The sequence below is a fragment of the Nicotiana sylvestris genome, chromosome 1, assembly GCF_000393655.2.
Source record: "Nicotiana sylvestris chromosome 1, ASM39365v2, whole genome shotgun sequence".
Taxonomy (NCBI): domain Eukaryota; kingdom Viridiplantae; phylum Streptophyta; class Magnoliopsida; order Solanales; family Solanaceae; genus Nicotiana; species Nicotiana sylvestris.
In genome coordinates, this window is record NC_091057.1 from 62,635,261 (window position 1) to 62,651,820 (window position 16,560).

Below are 16,560 nucleotides of genomic sequence, written 5' to 3' on the forward strand. Positions count from 1 at the left end.
AAGTGCATTAATCTAAAGGGAAAGGGGATACATTATAGCATGCTAGTAATGCATCTTAACAGAACCACAAGCAGAAGTAGACCAAAAATGAAAGAAGCTGAAACAAATAGGGCAACATGTTGTTGTTGGAGCTTTAAAATTAAACTAGGACATATCAGTCAAAGAAGCAAAGTGTAGAAAAGAAGAGTAATCAGAGTTCCAAAGACCAGCCCTGGCTTTCAGCCGGCTAGACAAGGCAGTAGCACAAGTAGTAGTATAGAAAGAGAGAGTTTTGAGTGTGTAAGTGTGTGTTCTGAACTCAGTTGTTCGTCTTTAAAAAAAAAGAGGGTGGGGTATTTATAGCTTGAAAACGAGTAGAAAAATAAGGTAACAAGTAAAGGTTTAACACAAATATGGAAAAAATCACAATCATAATCCCATTAATACAAGTACTTCCCTTTAATCAAGGAATTACTACTCAAACGGATACTAACAGGGGTAATTAAGAAAAGAAAATCAATTTAAGAAAGATTGATTTCTGACCATATAGGGTATATTAAAAGTATAGAGTATATAATTGAGTCTAAGTACAAAATATATTTAATTGGGGAAAGGATTCAGCAAAGGTAAAACATCACAGCAAAGGAAAGGAATCAATCAATTTAAACAAAAACGAGTGAAACCCGGGGTTTATGAGAAAATATTTGCAATCAGTTGTAACTTGAGGAAATCAAGATCAATCAAGAAGGAATCATGATTCTGAACTTTGCCATATAAATAGAGAAGAATGAACAAGAGTATCAGGCATGCAAGGTCAACCATATTGCCACAAGAAGTAACACAAACATACAATAGTAGCAGGAGTAGGCTAGGATTCAGTAGTAAAAGAAACCTACTCGAAGCATAGTAGTCAACAAAGTCAAGTAGTCACATAGAACCAAAAAAATGAAGGAAATAATCTAGCGCATAGCAACAGGTAAAGGAGATCAATGCACAGAAATAATAAAAGCCTTTAAACTTATAGCAATAAGAAAAGAAATTTTTTTATAAGGAAATAGGTTTTTAATAGAGCTGAGATAAAAAGGTAAGGACTTTAGAATCAGTCAAGTTAAACAAAGAAAAGGATCTAAACACAAAGAACTCAGTCGAAACCAGTATTCATACAAGACAAACAAAGACAATTCCAAAACTAGAAATAAAACCAAAAATATTTAGGGTTTTCAACATGCTGAATCAAGTTGAAGAAAAGCATAAACAAATCGTTTGAACATAGTAGAATCATAAAACAATACTGAAAATCAGAGAAGAGATCTTCTAAAAGAGGTTGAGAAAACCCTAACCGTTGAAAACGAAGAGTTGTTTTGAAAAATCGGAGAAACTTTAAGGAGGATACTTAATAGGTTCATAACTTACATAGATCTAAGACAGATCTGAAAGAAAAATCAAGAGCCTTTAAGGTTAGGATCTCGGAGAACCCAAAAAAATGAGAAAGACTTCGAAAAGTTACTGATCAAGCCGGAAAAGTCAAGGATCTGACTCGAACAGCCATGGATGGCCGGAAAAGAAGGCCATGGATATAAGTTGAGCTAAGACTGGACTAGATCTCTTTGAGATCTGTCCATGAAATCATGGAAACAAACAACCAGGAGCCATTGGAGACCGGTAAACCTCTCAGCAGCTATAGGAGTCCATGGATTAGGTGAGAATCAAACGGGATTAGGGTGGATTTGGGTGGCGGCGACTAAGTTTAGCCTTAGGTTTCCCGAGAGATTTTGAGAGGAGAAGGGATTCAAGGGGGAGGGTTGGTAGAAATGATTTAGGCTTAGGGGTCATTTTGAGTTAAAAATGGTAAGGTGAAATGGTGGTCGTTGATCTGAATGATCAACAGCCTAGATTAAAAGGGGTAGGTGGGGATCCGGGTAAAGACCATTATTCGATTGGTTAGGGGTGAGTTTTAATTGGAATTGGGTTGGGAAATTTGGGGTCTAATTTAGGCTATAATTGAAATACAAATGGGCTGCTATTTAAATAGCCAGTTTCCGCTTTTTAATTTATAAAAATAGTAAATAGTTTTCTGAAAATAAATTCAAAGTAGTAAAATAATTTATAATACCTAGTTAAAAATATAAAAATACAAGGCTCAGTTTTATGAATATAAAACACAATTAAACCTTTAAATGGCTAATACTGCATTTATGTGTAATTTAGCTTTAAAAATGCTAAATAAAAACATAAAAATATGTAAATATTATATTAGCCATATTTTGGCATAAATATAAAAATCCAATAGATGAATTGTCAAGATAATAAATTTTGAAAATAATTATTGAAATTTTATGGATAAAAATGGGGAAAATAAATCAATTTAAACCTTTTAAAATTATGAAAAAATAATAAAATACTTGGACATGCTTCTATATGCATATTCATGCTATTTTGAAGTTATTTTGCATATTGAAAATATATAGGAAAAAATTGGGTATCAACAGCTGCCCCTCTTTACCTGGAAAGGATGAAAGAGTTGTCAGGTAAAGATATGATGACCAATTTTGACCGAGCGAAATGGCTTTAACAGGTTTAGGCCGCACCCTGGCTTCTGAGATACCTACATATCCCTTTTTTATAGGAATTAGGCCGTATGTAGTTCAGGATTCACCTGCGGAGTGTGCTGATGAAGATATTTCAAAAACGGAAACAATATCTAGGGTGGGGTGAGTGGCAGGTTTACGGAAATTGTCAGGTTTGGTATGGATGCGGGAACTCGAGCGGGATAGCTCCTGCCGGGATGGCTGTTGCTCGCCGGTTTACCTGTAATTAGAAATAATACAAGCGTATATTGTGCATAAATTTAAACATGATGCAAATTTTCGTCGGACCATGAATGTTGTCTTTGGACGGTTAGGATAACATCCTTAGACCATGATGTCCTGGTCCATGAAGCGTATGATAAAGGATTTGCAGGACATGAAATGATGCTCTCGGGCTGTGAGGATGGTTCCTTCAAACCATGATGACTTTGAATAATGATATGCAAAAGATTGAAAGACATCCTCAGGACATGACATGGTGTTCTCTGGCTATGAAGATGGTGCCTCCGAACGATGATGCCTTTGGACAAATTGGCGATATTTCAGCCCACGAAAGATGCAGTAACATGATGTGGACAAGACAGAGCTTAGCCCATAAAAAGCGAAATAAATAGTGCTTGAGATGGCGCTTAGTTTCGAAGAAAATTGGAGGCAGAGCTTAGACTCGGAAGGTAGAATGACAGCCTTATCCACAGATGTGAATGCGGGTGGAGACAGTGTTTAGTCTCGGAAGGCAGAATAGTAGCCTTATGCAAGTTGCAAGGAAGAATAGTAGCCTTATGCAATGCAAATGCAGATGGAGACAACGTTTAGTCTCGGAAGGTAGAATGGTAGCCTTATGCAAGAATGCAAATGCAGATGGAGACAATGTTTAGTCTCGGAAGGTAGAATGGTATCCTTATACAATGTGAATGCAGATTGAGACATCGTTTAGTCTCGGAAGGCAGAATGGTAGCCTTATGCAATGTGAAAGCAGATGGAGACAACATTTAGTCTCGAAAGGCAGAATGGTAGCCTTATGCAATGTGAATGCAGATGGAGACATCGTTTAGTCTCGAAAGGCAGAATGGTAGCCTTATGTAGGAACGCAGATAAAGACAGCGTTTAGTCTCGGAAGGCAGAATGGTAGCCTTATTCAAGAAAATAAAATAAAGAATGATAGTAGAGTTTTCTTAGCTGATAGCAGATTGCAACATTGTAATTACTACGAGCACTATGACTACGGAGCATTACTTGTGTGTGCTGGTAGCAAATGTCGGCAAGTGTGATGATTCGGAGAGTCGTACTCATGGGCGTATAGAATGTTTAATGATTTTGCAATCCTAGTGCCTGCATCCAAAGAAAAATTGTGAGTTTTGTAAGGGGGAAGGTTAGTTCGTATCCCGGCTGGCTTTGCTTGACTTGCTCGGCTTTGATCCGGTGATATCGTCTATATCATTGAGGTAGCACTATTAAACAAAGAAATTTCAATAGTAATCATGCATGATTTTGTAAAGATATGACATTAGTGTATAATTAAAATAATTTTTTAGATGAACCGACGACAGCGAAATAGTTCAAGACATTGCAACATCTCTTGCTAATGGAATTTTTAGGGTCCTCCTCAAAATTCTATCGCAGTTTGATGGGTTGACCTTTCTAACTGTTGCTCGTGTCCTCAAAATTCTACCCCAGTTTCATTGCGGGGGAAATGAAATTTGTATTGAATTGTGACCGAACCCATAGGGCTGCCTACGTATCCCCTCTTAAATGGAAATCGGGTCAGGCATAGTTCAATTTACATCATATATAAGGGAAGCATAAAGATTACACATAGTAACGTTTAACTGCATCTGATTGATCGGCTTTGGCCAGACTTCTCCATCCATTTCTGCAAGTATAAGGGCTCCCCCCTGTGAGAACCCGGTGAACCATGTATGGACCCTGCCAGTTGGGAGAGAACTTCTCTTTGGCTTTGTCTTGATGCGGAAAAATTTTCTTTAACACCAGCTGCACTGGTGTGAACTGTCTCAGCTTGACTCTTTTGTTGAAGGCTTTGGACATTCTATTCTGATAGAGTTGACCATGGCAAACTGCATTCATTCTCTTCCATCTATAAGAGCTAGTTTCGTATAACGACTTTTCACCCACTATGCGTCATCGATCTCAGCTTTTCGTATGATCATTAGGGAAGGAATTTCTACCTCTGTGGGAATGCCAGCCTCTGTACCATAGACCAGCATATAGGGGGTTGCTTCGGTTGATGTGCGAACTGTGGTGCGATACCCCAATAGAGCAAATGATAATTTCTCGTGCCACTTTTTATGCTTCTCTATCATTTTCCTCAATATCTTGTTGATATGCTTGTTGGTGGATTCTACAGCTCCATTCATTTGAGGCTTGTAGGCAATGGAATTCTTGTGTCTGATCTTGAAAGTTTCACACATAGCTTTCATCAAGTCGTTGTTGAGGTTGGAGCCATTGTCAGTAATGATTAACTCTAGATGTTCGAATCGACAAACAATGTGGTTGCGGACAAAGTCTGCCACAACTTTCTTAGTTACTACTTTGTAAGATGCTGCTTCGACCCATTTGGTGAAATAGTCAATGGCTACTAAGATAAACCTGTGTCTGTTGGAAGCGGCAGGCTCGATTGGTCCAATAACGTCCATTCCCTAGGCGACGAACGGCCACGGGGAGCTTGTTGCGTTGAGCTCGTTTGGAGGTACCTTTATCATGTCTGCATGAATTAGACAGCGATGGCATTTCCGGACATACTGGATGCAATCCGTTTCCATAGTCATCCAAAAGTAACCAGCCCGGAGTATTTTCTTTGCTAAGACAAAATCGTTCATATGTGGACTGCAGGTCCCAGTATGAATTTCCTCTAGTAGCTTGGAGGCTTCCTTTGCGTTAATACATCTTAATAGTCCCAAATCGGGTGTACTCCTATACAGGATTCCTCCACTGTGAAAGAAATTGTTGGACAATCTCCAAAATGTGCGTTTGTGAGTAGGATTTGCAAGCTCTGGGTAATCTCCTTTTGCCAAATATTCCTTGATATCATGAAACCAAGGTTTTCTGTCTACTTCTTCTTCAACATGGGCACAGTAAGCTCGCTGATCATGTATCTATACTGGAATAGGATCAATGAAATTCTTGGTCAGGATGCTGTATCATAGATGATAGGGTAGCCAATACGTCGGCGAACTCATTCTGGATTCTGGGAACATGCTGGAATTATGTCTTGGTGAACCTCTTTCTCAATTCCTGTACATGATGCAGGTACGTGAGTATCTTGGAATTCTTGGTTGTCCATTCTCCTTGTACCTGATGTATAAGCAAGTCTGAATCTCTAATCACTAGCAACTCTTGAACGTTCATGTCAATGGCCATTTTGAGTCCTAAGATGCTGGCTTCATACTCGGCCATATTGTTGGTGCACGAGAACCTTAGTTTGGCAGACATCGGATAATGCTAATCGGTTTCTGATACTAGGACTGCTCCTATGCCAACTCCTTTGAAGTTTGTTGCTCCATCGAAGAACATTCTCTAATTGTCATAGGATTCTGCGATGTCTTCTCCTATGAATGATACCTCTTCATTAGGAAAATACATTTTCAGGGGTTCGTATTCTCCATCCACGGGATCCTCAGTGAGGTGGTCTGCCAGTGCTTGTCCCTTGACTACTTTCTGAGTTATGTAAACAATATCAAACTCACTCAACAGGATTTGGCACTTGGCTAGTTTGTCGGTGGCCATGGGCTTCTGAAAGATATATTTCAAAGGATCCATCCTTGATATGAGATATATAGTGTAGGCACAGAAGTAATGTCTTAACTTTTGAGCTACCCAAGTCAAAGCACAACATGTGTTCTCTAATAGAGAATATCGGGCCTCGTACGGGGTGAACTTCTTGCTGAGATAATAAAGGGCCTGCTCCTTCCTCCTCGTTTCATCATGCTGTCCCAGAACGCAGCCGAAAGCTCCATCTAACACTGCAAGGTTGAGTAGTAAGGGTCTACCTGGATCGGGCGGGACTAGTGGTGTTAACAGGTACTCCTTGATTCTATCAAAATCTTTTTGGCAGTCATCGGTCCATTTGGTAGCAGCATCCTTCTTTAACATCTTAAAGATTGGCTCGCAAATAACTGTAAACTGTGCTATGAATCGACTAATGTAGTTAAGACTTCCTAGGAAACTCATCACGTCCTTCTTGTTCTTTGGCGGTGGTAATTCTTTAATAGCTTTGAATTTCAACGGGTCCAGTTCTATTCCTCGGCGACTCATAATAAACCCAAGCAATTTCTCAGCAGGAACCTCAAATGCGCACTTTGCGGGGCTTATTTTCAGGTTGTACCTCCGTAGTCTATTGAAGAACTTACTCAGATCTTCCATGTGATAAGTAGCCTTCTTAGATTTGATGATAATATCATCTACATATACCTCTATCTCCTTGTGTAACATATCATGGAAAATGGTAGTCATGGCCCTCATGTAGGTGGCCCATGCATTCTTCAAGCCTAACAACATCATCTTGTAACAGTACATTCCCACGACATAGTGAAAGCCATTTTCTCAACATCTTCTTCATCCATCCATATCTGATGATAACCAACGAAGCAATATACAAATGACTGCAGCTCATGCTTGGCGCAATTGTCAATCAGGATGTGTATATTCGGCAAAGGGAAGTCGTGTTTCGGACTAGACCAGTTGAGATCCCAGTAGTTGACACGGACTCTGACCTTCCCATCCTTCATTGGCACTGGAACAATGTTGGCTAACCATGTCGGGTATTCTACTACCCTGAGAACCTTAGTTTTGACCTGCATGGTGACTTCTTCCTTGATTTTCAGACACATATCAGGTTTGAACTTTCTGAGCTTTTGCTTTACCGGTGGACACGTCGAATCGGTTGGCAGTTTGTGAGACTCAATTGACGTACTTAGACCAGTCATGTCATCATAAGACCAGGCGAATATGTCCTTATATTCTTATAGAAATTTTGTGTATTCTTTCTTTTCTGATGGCGATAGGTGAACGCTGATTCTTGTTTCCTTGATGTTTTCTGCATCTCCTAGGTTGACAATTTCGGTCTCATCCAGGTTGGACTTAGGTCTATTCTCAAAGTTCTCAACTTCTTTGAAAATCTCGTCAGGTATGTAATCTTCTTCTGAATCAATGTACGTTTGTTGTGTTGTCTCATTGCATGTCACAGTCATTAGTTCATCAAGATAAGTAATAATAATGCTATATTGGTAAAGTAGGGAAAGAAAAAGATAGCAATAAATATTAATTCATAAGAAAAATTAGAAATGCTTTTGATAAACTACTTTGAACATCGAAGATCTTATTGCGGGAATTGATAATGCTAAAAGAAAATTATTTAGTAAATAAAAAAAGTGAATGATGCTTGTTTTAGCCTTGCTACCTTGAAGCTTGTTGAGCTTTGGTTATCCTGATGGTCCAATTATTGAGAAGTGCCCCTCTTCTCATAGCCTGTATGGAAGGGCCTTCCTCCCCCCCCTCCTCGAGAACAAAACAACAGTCCATGTCATTTTCTTCTAGGAACAAGTTCTTCACCACTGCAAGTGCCTCTTCTTTATCTGATCCATAAATAATGTCAGCTTGTTGGAAAGTCCTCTCCAGATGCGGTATTGGATGCTCTAGTGGATAGTAAGGACCGCGCCATGGAGGCGACCATTTTTTAAATTCCTCTCAGCTGTAATCATATCCCAGACCGAATGTAGTGCCATCCTTCTTGAGTTTTATGGGCTTAGAGATTCCTTGGAGGTTCTTGCCGAGCCCTTTGCCAGGTTCATACCCACTGCAATTCAGTATACTCTCGATTTTTGTTATCCCACCATTTGTCTTTGTCGACAACGTTGACCCGTTCGATGTGGTGGTAAGTTTCTCCACCTAACTTTCTTCTCCCCTCGATCGCCGGAATGGTCTGGCGACTATATATAGGGCTGCTATCGTCGCCTTGAATAATCACTTCCTGGTGATTCCATTCGAATTTTACTGCCTGATGCAGTGTTGATGCTATGGCCCCAGCAGCATGAATCCATGGTCGTCCCAGCAATAAGATGTAAGATGTTGGCACGTGTATCATCTGGAAATTGACATCGAACCATGTTGGTCCCATCTGCAAGCATAAAATAATCTCACCAATGGTGGACCTCTAAGAACCATCGAAGGCTTTCACATTGATAGCTCTATTTTTTATCTCGTGCAGTCCTTTACCCAGCTTCTTGAGTGTTGCCAGTAGACAAATATTGACACTGGAACCTCCATCGATCAAAATTCTAGTGATTAAATAATCTTCGCATTGCATAGTGATATGCAATGCCTTGTTGTGCTGCAACCCTTCAGGTGGCAGCTCGTTCTCATGAAAGGTAATCTTATGGCTCTCCAGCACTTGTCCTACCATGTTAGACATTTCCCCGCCAGTGATGTTACTTGGTACATATGCTTCACTCAGCACCTTTAACAGAGCATTCTTGTGCACCTCAGAATTCGGCAGCAAAGAGAGAATGGATATTTGTGTTGGCGTCTTGTTTAACTGGTCGATGACCGAATATTCCTTGGACTGTATTTTCCTCCAAATGTCATCCGGACCTGTCTCAATGAGGGGTGTCCGATTGGAGGTCTGCTTGCTAGATTCAGCTAGGGGTTTAGGGGTATAGACTCTACCAGTTCTTGTCATACCCTGTGTTGCGACAGTTTCCTCGATTCTGACCTTGAATTTCCTCTTCGCCTCGGCTGTATAGTCCCAGGGTACAAACTTTGTATGGAATGGTGTCGTGGTTGACATCGCCACTGGTATCGGTGTGGCTATCCTTACTCCGAATGGAACATGTGCCTTGGGCGGCAAAACTGTAACCTCAAATGGTGCGGGTGCATTTGCTGGAGACACGAATTCAACCTCAATTGGTGCCGGTGTCTTTGCGGATGATGTTGCTTCAAATTCAAGTGGTACAGACATATTAACCTCAGCATCCTCAGATGGTTGAATCTGGACTATGATTGGATCTAGAGTAATTGCTGGTTTCTTTGGGTGATCACCTTCTACGATCAAACCAATTGATCCCTCGGGATCCCAGTCATCTTCTATTTCAATCATGTGGATACCTCCACCCTTATGGTCTGGCAGAGGGTTGTTGCGAACATTTGGAGTGGGCTTTTTTGCCACATTTTACGTGCATGAGGTGATTGATAATGAGATGGTTGAGCATTATAGGTTTGTTAGACATGAGTGGGTTGGGAGTATCTGGGTGAGGTAGGTTGATATATAGGAGGTGGAGGTGACTAATAAGTTGGTGGCGGATCTTGGTAGGAAGGTGAGGGTGCTTGGTAATTTGGCTTTGGCTGATATACGAGTGGAGATGTTGGGTAAGTTTAGTATTTAAGGGGAGATTCAGTCCTTTGTGCAACCATCCCGACCCCTACGTCCCTCTTCTTGGACACACCACCAAACTGTAAGGCCTTATTTGTAGCTTGTAAGGCCTCGAAGTTTGTAACCATACCGCTTTTGATACCTTCTTTAATTCTTTCCCCCAGTTTGATAATGTCGGAGAATTTTTGGTTCTCAATCATCATCAGCCGTTCATAATAATGTGGGTCCTAAGCCCGGACAAAGAACTTGTTCATTTGTTCCTCTTCTAAGGTAGGTCTGACCTTAGCAGCTTCGGACCTCCAGCGAGTAGCATACTCGCGAAACGTCTCTATGGGCTTCTTCTTTAGATTCTGTATATAGAATACGTCTGGCACATTCTCTGTATTAAATTTGAACATGTCCATAAAGTCAGACGCCATGCCTAACCAGCTTGACCACTTCTTGGGATCTTGGCTGATGTACTAAGATAGTGCATCTCCTTTCAAACTCCTCATGAACAGCTTCATGCGAATTCTTTCATCCTTCCCTACTCCAACTAGCTCGCCACAATATGTCCTCAGATGGACCCTCGGATCACTCGTACCATCAAACATTTCGAACTTATGAGGTTTGTACCCCTCGGGAAGTTCAACATCAGGTTGTATGCAAAGATCCTCACAGTTTAGCCCTTCTATTCCTTTGCTTCCCTCAACGCCCTAAATCCGGCTAGTCAATTTCTTAAGTTCCTTAGCCAGGTTCCTGATAAGAAGATCCTTTTCATTAGACTCGGGTGTGTTTGAGATAGATTAGGTGGAGTGTGGCATGGTCTCCACGTAGATGGGAGTGTTATGGTGGCCTGGTGTGTAGGTGTGAATATGGTCATTTGTGGAGTTTTGGGGTTCTGGGATGAGTAGTGGAGTGTTGTTTGGGGGATGGCAGGTGCTGCATTGGGTCTTTGCTGGAATAGCGTGATGGTGTGGAGCGGGATGATTTTGTTTCTTTGGGATATTTTGAGGAGGTGCAGGGTTTTGAGTGTTGGGGAAGTTGATATCTCGGGTGCTGAGGGAAAATGATAGTCTTGCCAGATTTCGAACCTGATCGAGCTCTTCTTGAAATTTCAGTAGCTTCTGTTCAAGTTGTGATACATTCTCATTGGGAACCTAAATACTATGGCCATCAGTGGCCTCAACCCGTGAAGTTGGGTTCTCCTTCCTGACGTTGTTCAAATCATCCATCTTGCCTTTGTTCTTGCTCTTAACAGGACTAAAAGGAAGAGTGGGTGGAGGGCCCATGGATCTCGTGGAATAAGATGATGATGCCAAAGTGCACGAACTAACCTTTGGGGAGGGGAATAATAAAAATAAAAAATAAAAACAAAAGGTAATCAAGTTAGTGAGAATTATAAAAAGTATTGCAGTATTTAAACACATAGTGCAGAATGCAAAATGTGTCCTAATTTGGGAACCTCTTTGTGCCCGAGGTAGGCCTAGCAACAAATTAATTTGGAGAACTTAGAATGCTAAATGCCTCATCTTATTGATAAAAATAGACGAATCCCAAATCAACACTAAACAAACAAGAAATAAAAGTCACTAATGGCCATTAGCCTTATTAAATTTATAAAGTGAAAAGACAAACCCCTATCTACTTAGTCGCAGAAGGATCTTCCCCAGATTCAGCATCATTGGCTCTGTCGAACAGCTTCCCCAACTCGCGATGTCCCAGCAACAGGTACGCTCTGGCTAGATGTATGCCTTTGGTCCCTTCAACATTTTGATAATCTTCAACCCTTTTGAGAAATTTTCTCTCCAATTCTACTATGCCTCGCTCCAAGTATCCTATCCTCTTGTTAGCACTGACAGCCATGTCCTTCCATTCCTCAATCAGCTTCTGGTTGGACTCCTGTATCTCGCCTTGTTCGCTCTCGTACTCACGGATCCTTTTGCGCAGCTGGTTGTACTTGACTTGCGCCTCGGCCTTTTCATCTATAATTCTGTGACCTCGAACAAACCCTGGCTGGCCTAGACCATCATGATTGTCTTCCAACCAACATGAGTAGAAAGGAGCACAACTAGCATGATACCTGTCTGGCTTGACGGTATCTCTCTCCCATTATGATCTTGCAATGCCACATATGCTAGGTTTGGCACTTGTAGGGATTGTCATCATTTTGGAAGTCAGCTCGGAAATGGCTCATCTGGTCGACCCTGGCTACAACTTGCTTCCTACCAGCTTGCCTCATAACTCGAAGAGGGACATAAAGGTATGTTCCTCTCAGACGAATCAGTATCAGGAAAGGTGCATCTCTGGATCGGGCGATAAATTCTTTTGTCGGAAAACATTCGAACATCCACTGGACCTGTTCTTTGGTCAAATTATCAAATAAGCTCAACCCATTCTTTGGCATTTTCAGGCTGAGCAAACATGTCAGGGATATAATTCATTAGATTTGGATGGTGGAAACCGATCTGATCATCCCAGTCCCTTCGCTGAACTTCTTGTCGGTATTCCCTATGAAGATGTTCCATGAGCCAGAGTTGAAGTAGTAAATTGCAGCCTTCGAAGTATTTTGCTCCTCGTTGGCACTTCTCTAATGCGCGGTATATGTCTGCAATGATCATGGGCATAATGCTGAATGTCTGCCCACCAATCCCCTCCATTAGGCTTTTAGTTACCATAGCCAGCCTGGTATGAATTCTCCCTTTCTTAATTTTGGAAACACAATCAGACCTAGGAAACAGATCATGAAGAAGAAAACCCTACGATGTATGTGTCCCAAGGATGTAATGGAAAACTCAAAAGGGTAGGTACGATAGGATTTGTTGTGATCGTACCTTTTATACAGGTAGTCAAAAGGGATGTATGATTCCTTTAGGCATGTCAATTCTGTATTCTTCTTCAAACCCATTATTTTGAGAAAACCCCTACCTTTGCGGTTCTCAAGCATCAGTAAACCCGGAGTTTCCCACACTAGACCGGTCAGTCCTCCTATCTCCTCTAGCAAAGGTGTCATTTCAATGTCCCCAAAGCGGAACACGGCACTTTCACAATATGGAATCTTCTATGATCATGTTTTTAGGTTGGATCTCCATGAGGGATGGTAGATTTCCCAGATGTTTTCTGACGAGAGTTGCTCACTAAAGTGTAAATCTCTCCACCAGCTTAGCAATCTCGGGTGGATGTTGGTGACCATGCCGAGTCTGGGGACTTTGTGTCTTATATTTCTGCAAGACAAATAAGGTTAGGCCCTTACCCCCACCAGACTGGACTATTTAATACCAACAATCAGTATGAAGCATTTAGTTCTCCAAATAAATGAACATAACATGATGATGTGCGTTTGGGTTTAGAGAAACCCAGTGGACTTTGGACAGGGCTATCTTAAAGGATCATTATGTGGACAACATAACTGACCCAGCTAGGTTTGACCATGTTGCATGCATAATTTAAATAGAGTAAGGTTTCTATGAGGTTTAAGACTGGTACCCTTGAGCAGACAACTCAAGGGGGAAGGCACAGAACTGTCGACTGCACCGCTGATCGACTAGTTTTACCACAAATATGCCTTTCCGAATTTAGGGGAAATGATATAGGAAGAGCGCAACCACTCATTAAAAGCGTTGCTATAGTATTTGTTTGGAATGAGTGGAGTATGATATTGAGCATGATTATGCAATAATTAAAAGCATGTTGACATGTATTTGCAAGTTAAGAAAGCGATAAATACAACAATTTTATAATTTAAAGCAGCAATAAATGAAGGAAACAAAGAAGATATATCAGTTTCACTTTTAAAAAAAATTAAATGCTTAAATAAATTTAAACAAGTAATTGCACATAGGGAGGTACAAATTCACAAGAACAATCTAAAATGGTAAAATCCTAAAACTCCCCAGCTGAGTCGCCACGCTGTCGCGCCCGCTTTTTCTACTCCCATCGGAGAGGAGTTCCAGGTTTCGACGTTCATGGGGTGTAATGACTCATTTCCTTTTGGGAATTGGGTATTTGAAGAGTCACCACCTAACGATTTTAAGGTGCGTTAGGGCAGCTATAACGTTCAACTACAAGTATTTTTGATAACCAGAGATAGGGTAAAGGCTTGAAATTATCCCAAGGGGAAGGTTTTAGGCATCCCTCAGGGTCCACTAGTATGGTTCCCGGCCAGATAGTTTTTATGAATTTGTACAATTAGCAAGTAAACAAATAAGGCTCAAGTAAGAGGGGATTTTGAGTTTAAATACACAATTGTTTGAAAGCAATAAAAGTAAGGTTTTGAAAAGAGTTAAGCATAAAAATAAAAGGGGTGTCCTAGGTTTGTTCGTAATATGGATCACATCAATACAATACCCGGTATGACACTCCTCAAAAGAGGGAATACACATGGTATTAGCACACCAGTCATCGTATCCATATCTACCCTTTCCACCCCGTGAAAGTGTTAAAGCAAGGATTGGTCTCGACCTCTATTGCATGCTATTACCCGTCCCTTTCCTATTAGTCCCAGAGGAATTTGGGACTCATATTCCTATAAGAAGGAAGATTCTAGGCTGACTCTTAGGTTTAAAGGTAAAATGCTAAGGCGACATACAAAACAAGTTGGACTACATTTAGAGGGGGAAACATATAAGCAATTAGAAGGCTCATGTATACCTCCACAAATAATGCATATAAATAGCATGACTTAAACACAATTAAGATCTGAATTTTAAAAATCCTAAAGCATGGTGTTCAAGTCAGAACCAAATTCAATATGAAACTCAAAAAAGAAGTCTGAATCAAAAAAGGGAATTCCAATTTTTATTTAAGTTGTTACCTAAGGCTTGCCTGGGCGTAAATAGTACCCAATAGTTGTTCAGAATCATTACGACGGTTTGGAGATTATTATTAGCTAAGACATACTGTTCTAGTTGCTCTACTATTCTAGGTGTCCCAGAATATGCAGAGATGATATGTTTGTTAGTGTTGTTTAGCCTAAAATAGGATGTCTAAGTGTGCATAGCAGTAGGAGCATGATCGCAGAAACACTAGTTATTAACACATTTAGCGCAGGAATTTCTAAGTGATATGATAGCGAAATGGACATGCTGAAAATAGTAAGTGTAAATCCTAAGGAGCATGATCTCCAATGCATGAAATGAGTCCTAGGCATGGTTTCTATTGCACAAGTAGGAATGTAAACCTAGTAACATATTTTCTACCCTTTTGATAGCTAAAGCATGCATATTTCTCATCCCTTTTCACTAGCCAAGCCCATAATTGTTTACAAATTATTACACACCAAATGGTTGAATTACAAGAAGAGGTGCAAAAATAAGAAGTTACAACCATAGGAAGCCTGATCTTGAATTCCTCTCTGAGTTATGTAATGAACCACCTCAAAAGCCAATATTGTCCCAAAGCCTTTCTCATATCTGGTTATGTTAGAGTTCCCTAAGGACCTCAAGGGATCCCAGGCAGTGCTTACACCCAGATTTGCATAACCAAACAGAATGAGTGCAGTGTGGAAGGGCCAACTTTTATGTGTCCAAGTTCAGAGGGAGCTCAAGGGTTACAAAGCAAGGGTCACACAAGAGGGGCAGAACCTAGATTTTAAGAGTAGGTGAGAGTGCTTGACATAGTTTCAAAAAGAGTTTGTTTTTAAAAAGCTGGATTGGCATGTCCATTTTGAAAGTAATCAGTAAGAGAGGGGATTGAAAGCAGTTGTAGTAGTAAACAAAACTCAAACTCCCAAGATGGGATCACATATAGAATCAGTAGTCATACAAGGGGGGTCAAGGGATTTTGGGGAGACATTTGTCTGTAAGCACATGATCCCAACAAGGGTCTAGTTTGGACATGCACAACAATAGCTGATATTGGCATGATCACAAACCAGCCAAAAGACCACAAACACATAGAGGGGATAGGGGTTTAGGATTCATAAGATAGCAAGTACACAATAAGTGATTGACAAAGTATGCCTTGAAATACACATAGGGGAAGTGCATTAATCTAAATGGAAAAGGGATACATTATAGCATGCTAGTAATGCATCTTAATAGAACCACAAGAAGAAGTCGACCAAAAATGAAAGAAGCTGAAACAAATAACGCAGCATGTTATTGTTGGAGCTTTAAAATTAAACAAGGACATACCAGTTAAAGAAGCAAAGTGCAGAAAAGAAGAGTAATCAGAGTTCCAAAGTCCAGCTCTGGATTTTAGCCGGCTAGACAAGGCAGTAGCACATGTAGTAGTAGAGAAATAGAGAGCTTTGAGTGTGTAAGTGTGTGTTCTAAACTCAGTTGTTCATGTCTTTAAATTAAAGAGGGTAGGGTATTTATAGATTTGAAAACAAGTTGAAAAATAAGGTAACAAGTAAAGGTTTAACACAAATATGGAAATAATCACAATCAAAATCCCATTAATACAAGTATTTCCTTTTAATAAAGGAATTACTGCTCAAACGGATACTAACAGGGGTAATTAATGAAAGGAAATCAATTTGAGAAAGATTGATTTCTGACCATATAGGGATAGTAAAAGTATAGAGTATATAATTGAGTCTAAGTACAAAATATATTTAATTGGGGAAAGGGTTCACCAAAGGTAAAACAACACAGCAAAGGAAAGGAATCAGTCGATTTAAACAAAACG